Here is a 12768-nt window from a genome sequence, read left to right as displayed (position 1 = left end):
GACAGTTTTAGCCAGGCAGGGACCTGGCACGCGGGTGTTTGCTGACTGACTGAATGAAGCAGCAGGAAAGGGAAACCAGTAGCCAGGGCCCACATCCTCGACGCCCACTGGCTCGGATGGGATCAGGCTGGTGCATTGCAGGGCTCATAATGGGCCCTGGGATGAGGCAGGGACCTCTCCCGCCCACCCCAAATGAGCTCCTCTTGGCCTCATCATGGCCCCCCCATCTCCCCCCGCCCCCGCCTTCTTGTCATACGTGACTGTCACCCCTCTGCGGGTTTTGAGTCAAAGGAGGCCTTGGTTCGATGACTCTACGATGAGCACACGTGTGCATCACCCCTGCCCCGAGGGAGGCTGACTGTTCAAGTGGTTGCCTAGCAACGGGCACGTGCCTGGGGACGCGGGGGTCTGGGTGCCTTCCTTGCCACTGGGGCTGCCCCAGTTCTAGCTGCCCCACCGACGGATCCCCTGTTCCAGCGATCTTGGACGCGAACCTCTCTGAGCCTTGATTTTCAAATCGGTCACATCAGGTGGCGGTGGTAGCGCTCACCGACCCATGAGAGGATGAGCTGAGAGAACCTTACGAGGCACCTTAGCCTGAGGGTCCGGAAAAGGGGCTTGTTTCCTGGGTGGGAACTCTGGGTGAGACTCTGCTGTAGGGGGTGGGGGGTCACGCTCGTGTCTGAGCCGTCCCAGCCGCCTTGGGAAGCACCACGTGGCCTGGGCTCCAGGCTTGAAGGCTGCAGGCTGCAGGGGGAGGGTTTCGGCCACTGTTGGCTGTGGCGGGGGCCCCCTTGGCCGGTTTCAGTGTGGCACCCCAGAACCACGTATGTATTGTATACATTTCTGTTGGGAAGGCGCTGGCACCGGCCGTGATCTTCCGTGAGCAGAACTTCTGAAGGTTTCGACTGCGTATGTTGGCAGTTCTTGCAGGAGAACAACTTATCCACGGAGAGAACTGATCATAGTGTGGATTTCAGCAGGCCAGGGACAGACTGAAAGCTGTAATCGACCAAGGGGGAGAGGTGCGCCCTGATCTACACGCGGGGGTTGGAGCTGGCTCCCCGCACGAGGGCCTCTGTCTTGAGATAACAGGCTCCAGTGGGGCTTTCCAGAGAAATGTTCCAAAGCTTCCAGGAGAACAAGGAGCTGTCAGGAAAACACGCTCGGCCGTTGGAGGTCACCGAGTTCTTTTGTATTCGAGGCAGTGAGCAAGACGGCTGGGGAAATGCCGCCCCAGTCCAGGGTCTCCCCTCGGCACTGCTGACAAGGGGCCGGGTTGTTCTCGGGGGGTCCGTCCTGGGCCCTGTGGGGGGTTGAGCAGCATCCCCGGCCCCCACCTACTCGATGCCAGGAGCTCCCCGAGTTGTGACAACCACAGATGTCCCCGGACATCACCCAGTGTCCCCTAACGACAAGATCGCCCTCATTTAAAAATCATAGATTTAGCCCAATATATGCAAAACATTATCATTTCCACTTGAGGCCCCATTTTAGGTGCCCAGTGGCCGCCTGTGGCTAGTGGCTACCGTATCGGAAAGTGCAGCTGTGGACACTGCATTCAGCTCAGAGACGATGTCACGTCCAACAGGAAAGTTAAGCACCACGACGGCCCGGATGCCCGAGCCCTGGCCACTCCCAAGGTGAAAGGTCGGTGCACTAGGGGTGTCCAAGGTGTCCTTGCAAAAGCCCTTTTCCCTGCATGGCTGCCACGATGCAGGGACACTTGCCAGCCACTCCAGGAGGCAGGAATCAAGGCTGTGGTCCTGGTCCCCCAGAGCTTCCAAGCCAATGGGGAGAAGCACGCAGGGGAACCTAACCACGTCCAGAAACAGACTGTGAGAGAAGCCAGTAAGGCAGGGCTCTCACCTGGGTGGTCCCGCCCCCAGGGGACACTAGGCCATGTCTGGGGACATCTGTGGTTGTCACACTGGGGGTGCTCCTGGCATCAACTGGGTGGGGGCCAGGGATGCTGCTCAACCCCCCACAGTGCCCAGGATGGCCCCCTAGAGATGACCCAGCCCCGATGTCAGCAGTGCTGGGGGAGAGACCCCCCCTAAGGGTCCACACTTGTCACTAGAACGTCAGCTCCATGAGACCTGGGGGTTTTGCCCGTCCCGGTCACCACCATGTCCCCAGAGCCTGGCCCAGGCAGACACCGGGAAGTCCTTGCCGAGGGAATGGATGAAGTCTTTGAGAGGGTCACCACGTGCCCCACCGGGCCAGGCAGTAACCACCCAGGTGACTGTACACGAAGGTCTGACACACGCGGAGACAAAGGCTGCGGGCGCTGCAGGGGGACACCGGGCAGATCCCACACCAGGAGGCCCGAGGGGGCTTCTGCGGCTCGGTGCCATTTAGGTAGATCCCAAAGGAGGGGCTGTGTGGGGCCGGCCTGGGGGAGGCACACGTGGCCAGAGCCGCCGGCCACTGCCCCAGGCGATGGAGGGACAGCCCCAGAAAGAAGACCCAGTCCTCCGGGCGGCAGAGCAGCTGGCTGCCCACCTCCATCCTTTGCGTCTTTGAGGCTCCGGCCACGGGGCCATGCCCAGGTCCAGGGTGGGTTTACGGGGTGCGGGCACCCCGAGCCCCCCAAGGTCACAGAGCCCATGCTTTCTGTCTCCCTCCTACACCCCACGGAAGGGGCCAGCTAGTGGACGCTGGTTCTGACTAGCAAATGCTCCAGGTCTGCGAGGCTGGAGGACCCCCTGGGACAGGGTGACCAGGTGACTCTGGGTGCTGAACTGGAATGTCCCAGAGAACAGGGACAGGGGCGGGGGGTAGACTGAAGACAGCTGGGGCGCCCACCTGCACCCACCTGCATGGCCACCCCCACCTGGCTCACGGCCTGGCCCTGCTGGAGATCCCATGGACCTTCTCCGCCCCCTAGTGGCCGCCACGGGGAACTGCAGCACTCTGGTGAACTTCCCTGCGCCACACCCCCAGCTCCAGACACCCCACCAGCAAAGGCCCCAACCTCTTGGCCATCTTTGAGCCCCGGAATCTGCAGAAATTCAGAGCAGCGGGTCAGAGCGCTCGCTGTCACCAGGATGAGTGGTGGTGGCCCTAGTCGGTGACACCCCAGCTCTCCTGGTCAGGCGGCCGCGAGCCATGGGAGACCCTGGTTCAAGTCTTGCACGTCTGGGAGCAAGGACGTCATCTTATCCTCTGTCCGTCACAGATGAGCACCAAAGCTGCTCCCCAGCGCTGCTGGGGACCTGGACGTGAGGTCGCCTGCAGACACTTAACACCTGGCGAACAGGATGTGCTCGACGAGTGACTATTAAATTTAAAAATAATCAGGCAGAGCCTAGACTCCCCGCTTCAAGGAGTTCCTACAGGAGACAGTAGGCTACTTTGTAACCGAGAACTCCAGCAAGACCTGCCCATGGGGTGTGTGCCAGCTCAACGATGACGCCCTCTCCCTCCCACAGGGTCTGTCCACCTGGGCAGTGGGGACATCGGGGCCGGGTCACTCTCTGTGGGGCCGTCCTGGGTGCTGTGGGGCGTTGAACAGCATCCCAGGCCCCCACCCACTTGATACCAGGAGCACCCCCAGTGTGACAACCACAGATATCCCCAGATGTCACCCAGTGTCCCCTGGGTGGGGCCAGGGGGTCAGACTCATCCCCAGGTGAGAACCACCAGCACAGCCGGATTTCAAACGGCTCAAAGATTAAGCGTAAAATAAACAATCTGAACAAAATGCAGGTGAATTGTTCTTTATAATCTCGAAATTTGGACGATGGCCACACAAAACACAAAGGAGAACACCGGCGTGGGCGAAACGTTTTTAAAATCCCCTACAGCAAAACCAGCCACAAGCGAAGGGGACAGACACACTCAGAGTCGCCGTGTACATGGCAGACGCAGACGGCGTCCCAACACAGAACAGACCAAGTTCAAACAAGGGTATGCGCAGAGTTCAAACAAACCAGTGAGAGAGAGAGACCCCGGTGGGAAGGTCAGCAGGGAACGTGGCCAGGCCTTTGGCAGAGGAAACACCCACGAGAAAAGGCTGACACCACGCATAACCCAGGAGACCCCAACAAAGCAACTGAAATCGTCCCGGCTGGTCAGATCGGGAAGATGTCAAAACTGTAGTTGGGAGCGTGGGAAACAGGCCTGAAGTGGGAAATGTGCATTTCTGGGGGTCTTGGTGGCTGCATGTCAAAATGCAAATGAGAACACCCCGATTTAAACACACACACCCCATGAACCTACGTAGAGGAATTGACCCCAAACAAGAACCAACCAAGGATGAAGGGTGTACAAAGTTTCCACAAGGAATTCATCCCAGAGCGTAGCAAAAAAAAAAAACAAACGCAAAAAAAAAAAACAAACACAAAAAAAGAAAGGAAGAAAAAGAAACACCCTCAAAAAGCCCACAAATAGACCAGTTAAATCAATTATAAAATTATTTTAAAAGAAATAAATTATAATTTCCTTATAACGTGGAATGTTAAACCAGCATCAGGAAAGGTGATGGGATCTGGGTTTACTGATTCCATCATCAGTAAGGAAAAATGCCCGTCAAGCGAATGAACTCATTAAAGAGAAAATCCTACTTATCTAAAATCATGAGTGTGTGTTGGTGTATGAATTCACAGAGAGATTTGGGGAGGATGCTCCCCAAGATGTCCACAATGGTCATCCTTGGCGGGGATTTTGGGTCACTTCGCCTTTACTCTTTACTTGTCTGCCTTCACAGTTTCTTTTTACGGGAAGTCAGCCTGACACGGATACTGAAGAGAATGGATGAGTGGGGCTCGCTCGTCTCACACGCTGCGCAGACACGTACACTCTGCCCCAACCTTGCCACCCGACTACCAGCAGTTCGCCAAACTTACATTCTGGTTGGCAACTCTGTGAAGCAAAGTTCATGTTTTAAATCTGTTTTGGCCCCAGGCTGAGCATAAACAAGTCAGTTGGAGACCAACTCTTGGATCTCAGCTTTTGTTCTCTGTCTTTGGGGACAGCTCGTCTCCTGAGTTTGGCTAAAATATATATATTTTAACTTTACCGAGATGCGCTTTACCCACCGTAAAATTCACTGAAGTGCACAATGCAAAGATTCTTTAGTAAGCTCATCAAGTTGTGTGACCACCCTGCCACACAGTTTTGGACCCTTCCTTCACCCCCTAAGATTCCTGGTCCACATTCACAGCTAATTCCCATTCCCACCCCAGCCCTGGCAACCACTAATCACCTCTCTTTCCCTACAGACTTGCCTTTTCTAGAAATTTCATCTACATGGAATCACCTGATGTGTCGTCTTTGGGGTCTCCCTCTTTCCTGACATTTTTTCTGTTACACACACACAGGATGGGAATATCCAACATTACAAAGACATCGAATCTCCCTCAAATTTATTAAGTTAAACACAACCGGGATCAAAGTTCCATCAGAATTTTTGTTAGAAGTCGAAAGTTCATTCTAAAGACCGCGTGACACGGAAAACGCCATCAGAATAGCAAAGAGATTTAAGAAAAAAGGAGGAGTAAGGAGTGGGGCTTCCCCGCCGGGCAGGAAAACATGCAGAGAGTGACAGCAAGTGAACGGCGAGGCGGTGGCACGCTCTAACGCTCCTCATGTATTTCCTCCTCCTACGTCATAAAAACCACTCAGGATCCTTCGGGGAACAAGACCAGAGATAAACAAACAGGAGTTAAGAGAGCAGGATCTGAGCCTTCACTTCGCTCCTCGCTTGTTGACAAAGAATCTTCCTGAATCCACTGTGGTGTTTGCCAATCTGCCCTCCTGCCAGGGCAGGCGACACGTTTTAGATATCATCATATTTATCCAGTGACTTAGCTCTGCTGTCGGCGATGGCCGGGGACGGGTCACCCGCCACGTGCACGGGACATGGAGTGAAGGACCAAAGCTCCCTAATGAAGCCTCTCCAGGAGGAAGCTAAGACGGCTCAACGCAGGTGGCACGGTGGCGCACTCTCGTCCCCGACCCCGTCCCGGGGTGCATCAGGACCCGCCCGCCAGCCCCCGACCCCTGCTTCCTGGGCCATCGGAGCCCAAGAGCAGAGCCGTCCTCCCCTGGTGGACGAGGCAAACCCTCAGAAACCAGCAGAGCTGGGAAGATTCAGGCGTGCACGGCTCGACGGCCAACCAACCTCTCAGCTCTTCCCCCGGCTCAGACTGCCCAACCTCACGGCCGCGCGGACCACAAACTCGGAGAAAAGAAAAACACCGTGACACCGACCTGTGCGTGAGGCCTGGCCGTCTTCAGCGCCGAGGTTCAGGAACCGAACGTCCACTCCCTGGAAGGGAAATGTAACACTTGAGTTGAGCATCCTCTGGACAGAAACGCGGGCGTTAGGGCTGGCGTCAGCATCGAGGAAGAGTCACGCGCTCCCGCTCAGAAAACCGTAAAAATCGTCCCAGGCGTCCTGCCTTTTGGCTCCTCTGCCAGACTCTGGGGATGGCACACGCGGGGTGCCTCATAACGCAGAGAGCTGAGATCTAAGAAGGCGGCTTGCCTTCTCAAAGAAAGATTTATCTCTCCTTCTTCAAGAAAGAAAGATTTATTAGAGATTTACAACACTATCCCGTAAAATTTCCACATGTTCCAAAACCAAATTGAACAGAAGGATCGGGTGTTTACATGACCTTTTGTAGTTTATAAAAGATGTCCGTCTGCATCGTTTGAGGCTTGTGCTCCCCTGGGAGGAAGGGGAGGGGACTGAGTGAACCCCCTGCCCCGGGGTGACCGACTCACCCGAGTTTGCCTAATAAGACGTGAGGGCTAAATGCACTGGTGGGGTCCTGGACACGGTCCTGGGGCAGAAAAAGGGACATTCAGGGAAAACTGGTGAAATCTGAACACAGAGAGGAGTGGGGAGCACAGAAATGTGCCTGTGTCCTTCTCTTGTCATCACAAATTCTCCATGGTTACCGCAGACGTGACCATTCGGGGAAACCGGGTGAGGGGCAGACGGGAACTCTGTACCATCTTTGAAACTCTTCTGGAAATCTAAAATTATTCTAAGATAAAAGTTTGTTTAAAAATAACTCAATAGGGCCGGCCCCGTGGCTTAGCGGTTAAGTGCGTGCGCTCCGCTACTGGCGGCCCGGGTTCGGATCCCGGGCGCGCACCGACGCACCGCTTCTCCGGCCATGCTGAGGCCGCGTCCCACATGCAGCAACTAGAAGGATGTGCAACTATGACATACAACTATCTACTGGGGCTCTGGGGGAAAAAAAGGAGGAGGATTGGCAGCAGATGTTAGCTCAGAGCCGGTCTTCCTCAGCAAAAAGAGGAGGATTAGCATGGATGTTAGCTCAGGGCTGATCTTCCTCACACACACACACAAAAAAACCCTCAATAAAAATATTAAATGCCGGTTCCCTTCCTCCGGATTCAGGCTAATTTGTCAGTAAAGGACGCCAGGATGGAGAACGGAAATTCCCATCGTCACCTGCAGGTGGTGCCCCTGCCTCAGGAATGTTCCAGACGCCCTTTAGGGTCCTGGAGCTGCTAGAATTGAGCAGGGTCTGCTCTACCAGGCCTGCCACTTAAGACACGAGCTGCTGGGACACTGAGGTGAGAGGGGTGCCAGGGATGGCCCGGCCAGGCAGCAGTGGACAGCAGGGATGAGAGATGAAAGGGCCGGATGGACATGCCCACGGACCTGGAGGCCAAGACTTGCCTCATCTTATAGGGACTGTCCACGCACATGATCCTTCAATTTTTTATTTTTGAATCAATTAAAGACTCACAAGAAGTTGCAAAACTAGTACAGAGGGGTCCCGTGCACCCCTCACCCAGCTCCTCAATAGTGGTCCTTACACAACTGGGGGACGTTATCAAAACCAGGAAACAGTGACTGATAAACTCCGTATCATCTTTTTAGCCAGTCTGATTGAGACGTAATTCTCATGCCACACAATTCAACTATTTAAAGTGCACAGTTCAGTGGTTTTTAGTACATTCACAATGTTGTGTAACCATCACCCCTATCTAGTTCTAGAACATTCCATCACCCCAAAAAGAAGCCCTGTCCCCAGAAGTCACTTCCCCATCCCCTCCCCCAGCCCCTGACAACCACGAACCCACGTTCTGTCTGTGGATGTGCCTGTTCTGGACATTTCACATCAATGGAATCACACACCATGTGTCCTTCTGTGTCTGGTTCTCTCACTGAGCATTGTGTGGTCAAGGTCCATCCACGGTGTGGCTGTGTCAGGGCTTCACTCCTTTTCATGGCTGCGTCGTATTCCAGTGTGTGGATGGACCACAAGTTTATACCTTCACTACTGATGGACATTTGGGTTGCTTCCACTTTTGGGCTGTTGTGAATCATGCTGTTGTGAACACGGGTGTCTTATAAATCATTTTTAAGATGGTTTCTCACTCTCTGCCCCCACATCTACCAACTGCAATCTCCCCGTCCCCAGCCCTTTAACGTCAGCTGCTAGCTGTCCTCGAGTCCACGGCGTTGGGCTTGGGCAGTGAGGTGACCACTGCAGACCCTCCCAGCTGCACTCAGTCCCAGACCAGCTTGGTCTGGAGCAGAGAGGAAGGTTGGCAAAACTCATACCTGCAGCTCCGTCCCCAGGCCACGAGACGGCAGGCTGTGAGTGGCACCAGCTGGAGCCTGCCTGTCCCTGTGACCTTCACCAGGACAAAAACACCAGGCTTTCACTTTCCTTATCAGAGTGAACCCCAACCCCCCGAAGGGCCAGCAGTGGACGGAGGAGGTGGGACCCATCAGCGGGATCTGCTCCAGAATTTGCAGAGCCAGCAGCAAAACGACACTGGGGGACGGCCTGCTCAAAAATTATTATAAATTTCAAGACGGCGACGGCAGAGCCCTGGTGCGAGGGGGCCGCGTGAAGCCAGGCCTGCCAACCCCACAGACCTGCCCTTGGGCACCGCCGACGAGGCGGGGCGGACGAACCTCAGCCACCAATAGCAAAAACCCCCGGTGGAAAGTGACAAGTGGAAAGTGACAAGGGCTGGCAGGGAGAAATAAACCAAGCGCGGAAACAGACATAACTCACGACGCCGGTGATCAGGGGCGGCCGTGTGGGACGGACTAACGTTCACTCCCGTCCTGGGCAGCGCGTCTTACAACCTTGACCCCCACCCTGCCCACATGCTTTCTTATTCTTTCTTTTTTTTCAAATTGAGATATAATTCACACATCATAAAATTCACCCTTTAAAAGTGTCCAATGCAGTGGCTTTTAGGATATTCACAAGGCTGTGCAACCATTGCACCATCTAATTCCAGGACACCGTCGTCACGCCCCGGAGAGACCCTGCGCCCATGAGCATTGTGTGGTTCGAAGTTGAGTCTCCCCCGAGAGAGGCGAGATCCCAAATAAGAGGAATCATGCGTGTTTTGTCTGCCACTGCGGTTCAAATACCTTCCACCGAGCCCGGCCCACAGCAAGTCCTCAATAATTCCTGGGATTTGCATGATCCGGTTGGGGCTAAGGGAACAGGCTGCAGAGCCAGGAGGATCCAGGGGAGACGGGGCCAACCCCACAGAGCTGGGGGATTTGGGGTTCATTCCCGCCTGGAGCCTTGGCTGTGAAGTGGGTTGACACTCGGGAACCCCAGTCCCTTCCTAGGGGACAGGCGCAAGGGCACGGTCCTCGTAGGCTGGGCCTGGGGCAGGCCCTGTAATGCAGGCCCCTGTTCTCAGCTGTGTCGTCTGTCACCAAACATGGATCTCAAAGTGAGAGCGCTGGGCCGGCCCGTGGCTTAGCAGTTAAGCGCGCATGCTCTGCTACTGGCGGCCCGGGTTTGGATCCGGGTGCGCACTGACGCACCATGCTGAGGCCGCTCCCACATACAGCAACTAGAAGGCTGTGCAACTATGACATACAGCTATCTACTGGGGCTTTGGGGGGGAAAAAAAGGAGGAGGAGGATTGGCAATAGATGTTAACTCAGAGCCAGTCTTCCTCAGCAAAAAGAGGAGGATTAGCATGGATGTTAGCTCAGGGCTGATCTTCCTCACAAAAAAAAAAAAAAAAAAAAAAAAACCCCGAGAGCGCTCAAGGGTCTTCCACCGTTGATGTCCTGGTGGTTTCTAGTTCTCTCGTAACTCTGAAAGGACTCCAGAGATCCGACAGCCTAATGTTGCCAAGCGAGGACACAGGTGGCTGGGCCCTGAGCGCCCAAACCTGGAGATTTGAAACAGCCAAAATCAGGTCCGTGACGTCAGATGCTAGGGGAGATGTGGGTGGATCCTTGACAAAGCAAGATGGCCTGAAAGGAATCGGCTTGCTCTGGACCCTTCAGAACCCATCGCCAGTGAAGTGGAGGAACCAGCCCCAACTGCCACACGATGTCACGTCTGGGAAGGAAGCGGGCAAGTCGAGACCCACTTCGCTAGATCAGAGCTTCTGGGACTTTTTCAAAGGGTCTGCACAACCAACACATACCTGCTGAGGCCTGCTGTGTGCAAACACCACTGTCCCACCCTCTAGAATTTAGGATCTGGGCCCCTCTGCGTTGTGGACATCGGGGCCGGGTCACTCTCTGGGGGGGGAGGCGCTGTGCTGGGCGCTGTGGGGGGTTGAGCAGCATCCCTGGCCCCACCTACTCGATGCCAGGAGACCCCCAGTGTGACAACCACAGACATCCCCAGACGTGGCCCAGTGTCCCCTATGGGGAGGCGGGAAATGCACCACAGTTTCCTGAAGCTTCTATCTGAGATTCCGCACAAGACTCTCTGCACAAGAGTCATGAGCGGCTGCCACCTCTGAGTGCCCTGTCCCCTTGTGGGGCAGGGGAGTGGTGGGGTGGAGAGTGAACCCCAATGTCAACTATGGACTTCAGTTCATCAGGATGCATCCATACTGGCTCATCCATTGTAACAAATGTGCCATACGAACACAAGACGGCAAAAGGGGAGAGTGTGCGTGTGTGTGTGTGTGTGTGTGTGTGTGTGTGTCAGGGGAGAGGGGGTCCAGGGGAACCCTCTGTATTTTCTGCTCAATTTTTCTCTAAACCTTAAACTACTCTAAAAAGTCGTCTCTTAAAAGAGGGCCCTGGAGAGACAAATTAGGAGTTACGTCAAGAACCAAGAATTCTGAGCCAGCCCCGATGGCCTAGTTAAGTTTGGCGTGCTCCGATTCAGCAGCCTGGCTTCGGTCCCCGGGCGCGGAACCACACTGCTCGTCTGTCAGTAGCCACGCGGTGGCGGCGGCTCACATAGATGAACTAGAAGGACTTACAACTAGAATATACAACTATGTACTGGGACTTTGGGGAGGGGGGGAAAAAAAAAAGAGAGGAAGATTGGCAACAGACGTTAGCTCAGGGTGAATCTTTCCCAGCAAAAATAATAATAATAATAAAAGAACCAAGAATTCTGATTTTAGAAAGCAAGAAAGAGGGAGGAAAGAGTCCATCGTAGACAAGATGATGGTAAGCACTCACGTTTTACGAGCTTATTCCTTCGACGAGCTGTTACGAACGAGACCCAGAGAGAAGCCAGTCAGTCTTGGCCAAATGGGTTTCCAACCTTTCCCCAAGGCCCCTGTGAGCATCCTAACCATGTACCACGAGGATCAAAATCTCCTGACTGCTCAGGCCTGGATTAACCCGCACTGGAGCCATCCCCAGGCCGGGGACCTCGGCGGCTCCGTGAGCGGATCAGAGAGCCCTAATACCCTAATAGAATCAGTCCCACACGCCCTCCGTGGGATTACTCCCAAATCCCATTAGGCCAATGGGAAGCATATTCTGGCGGGCAGTGAGCTGATTTCTGTGAGACGGTGCCAAGCAGGAGACAACCTCCTCATTCCCCCGTTACCGACAAGGCTCTGTGATTCAGCCTGACCCACAACCCGTTCCTACCGCCATGCCCGTCTGGGAGACTCAATCCCCCCCATCTTGGAGACCTCGCCGCCTTCTGCTCCAACACCCCGTGGAAAGGAGGAAACGGACACATCTCTCTCATCCACCCTCCTTGTATCTGTCATCAAAGCTTTGTGGGGAGGAGTGTGAAAGAAGCTGAAATAAACGGACAAAAAGGCATCCCAAGGATGGTTCCAGAAATCACAATTCTACCCAGAATGCCCTGGGAATGGACTGCGCTCAGAACTCCGACAACTGCTAATTCTTGGTGACATCACTAAATCCATCACTTCATATCGCATTTCTTTATGATGGCAGGTGGGGTGATTTTTTTTTTTAGGGATATTGGGCAAATAAGTTAATGTTCCCATTTTGACTGATTTTCAGAAACAAGTTTCCCTGCGGTGGCAGCCAGTCTCCAACGACCCTGACATCCACGCCCTGTGCAGTCTCCTCGCACTCTGCAGCAGGGTTGGCCCGTGGGACCAAGAGAACGTGGTGGAAGTGACAGCACATCGCTTCCAAGACTAAGTCATAAAACACAGGTGGCTTCTGCTCGGTGTCTCTGGGGTCACTTGCTGTGGGGGGAGCCAGCCGCCATGTTGTGAGGAGGCTCAGGCGGTGCTGTGGAGAGGCCTGTGTGGAGACGGAGCTGAGGCCTCCACCAACAGCCACAAGAGGGAGCCATCCTGGAAGTGGTCCCTCTGGCCCCAGTCGAGCCTTCAGAGGAGGCAGCCCCAGCTGACATGCTCTGCAACCCCTTGAGAGACTCTGAGCCAGAACCACCCAGAACTCCCCTCAGTACCGCTGACACTGGGCCATTCTCTGTGGGGGGCCGTCCTGGGCACCGTAGGGTACTGAGCAGCATCCCTGACCCCACCCACTCGATGCCAGGAGCACCCCCAGTTGTGACCACCACAGATGCCCCAGACATTGCC

At 54.8% G+C, this 12768-nt stretch overlaps 1 protein-coding gene across 3 annotated transcripts in view; it reads right to left on the bottom strand.

The window, feature by feature from the left end:
• GNG7 (G protein subunit gamma 7) overlaps positions 1 to 12768 on the bottom strand; it is a 133313-nt gene that overhangs the window by 89757 nt on the left and 30788 nt on the right. For all 3 annotated transcript variants that reach the window (XM_087425792.1, XM_087425794.1, XM_087425793.1), the window contains exon 2: positions 6217 to 6274. The gene's annotated coding sequence lies outside the window, so the exon portion shown is untranslated. The remainder of the gene's footprint in view (positions 1 to 6216; positions 6275 to 12768) is intronic.

This window comes from Ceratotherium simum, chromosome 39 (genome assembly GCF_057802395.1).
Source record: "Ceratotherium simum simum isolate JZ-2026a chromosome 39, ASM5780239v1, whole genome shotgun sequence".
Classification (NCBI taxonomy): domain Eukaryota; kingdom Metazoa; phylum Chordata; class Mammalia; order Perissodactyla; family Rhinocerotidae; genus Ceratotherium; species Ceratotherium simum.
Note: the sequence above shows the minus strand (reverse complement) of the source record. Positions and strands in the feature narration are given on the sequence as shown.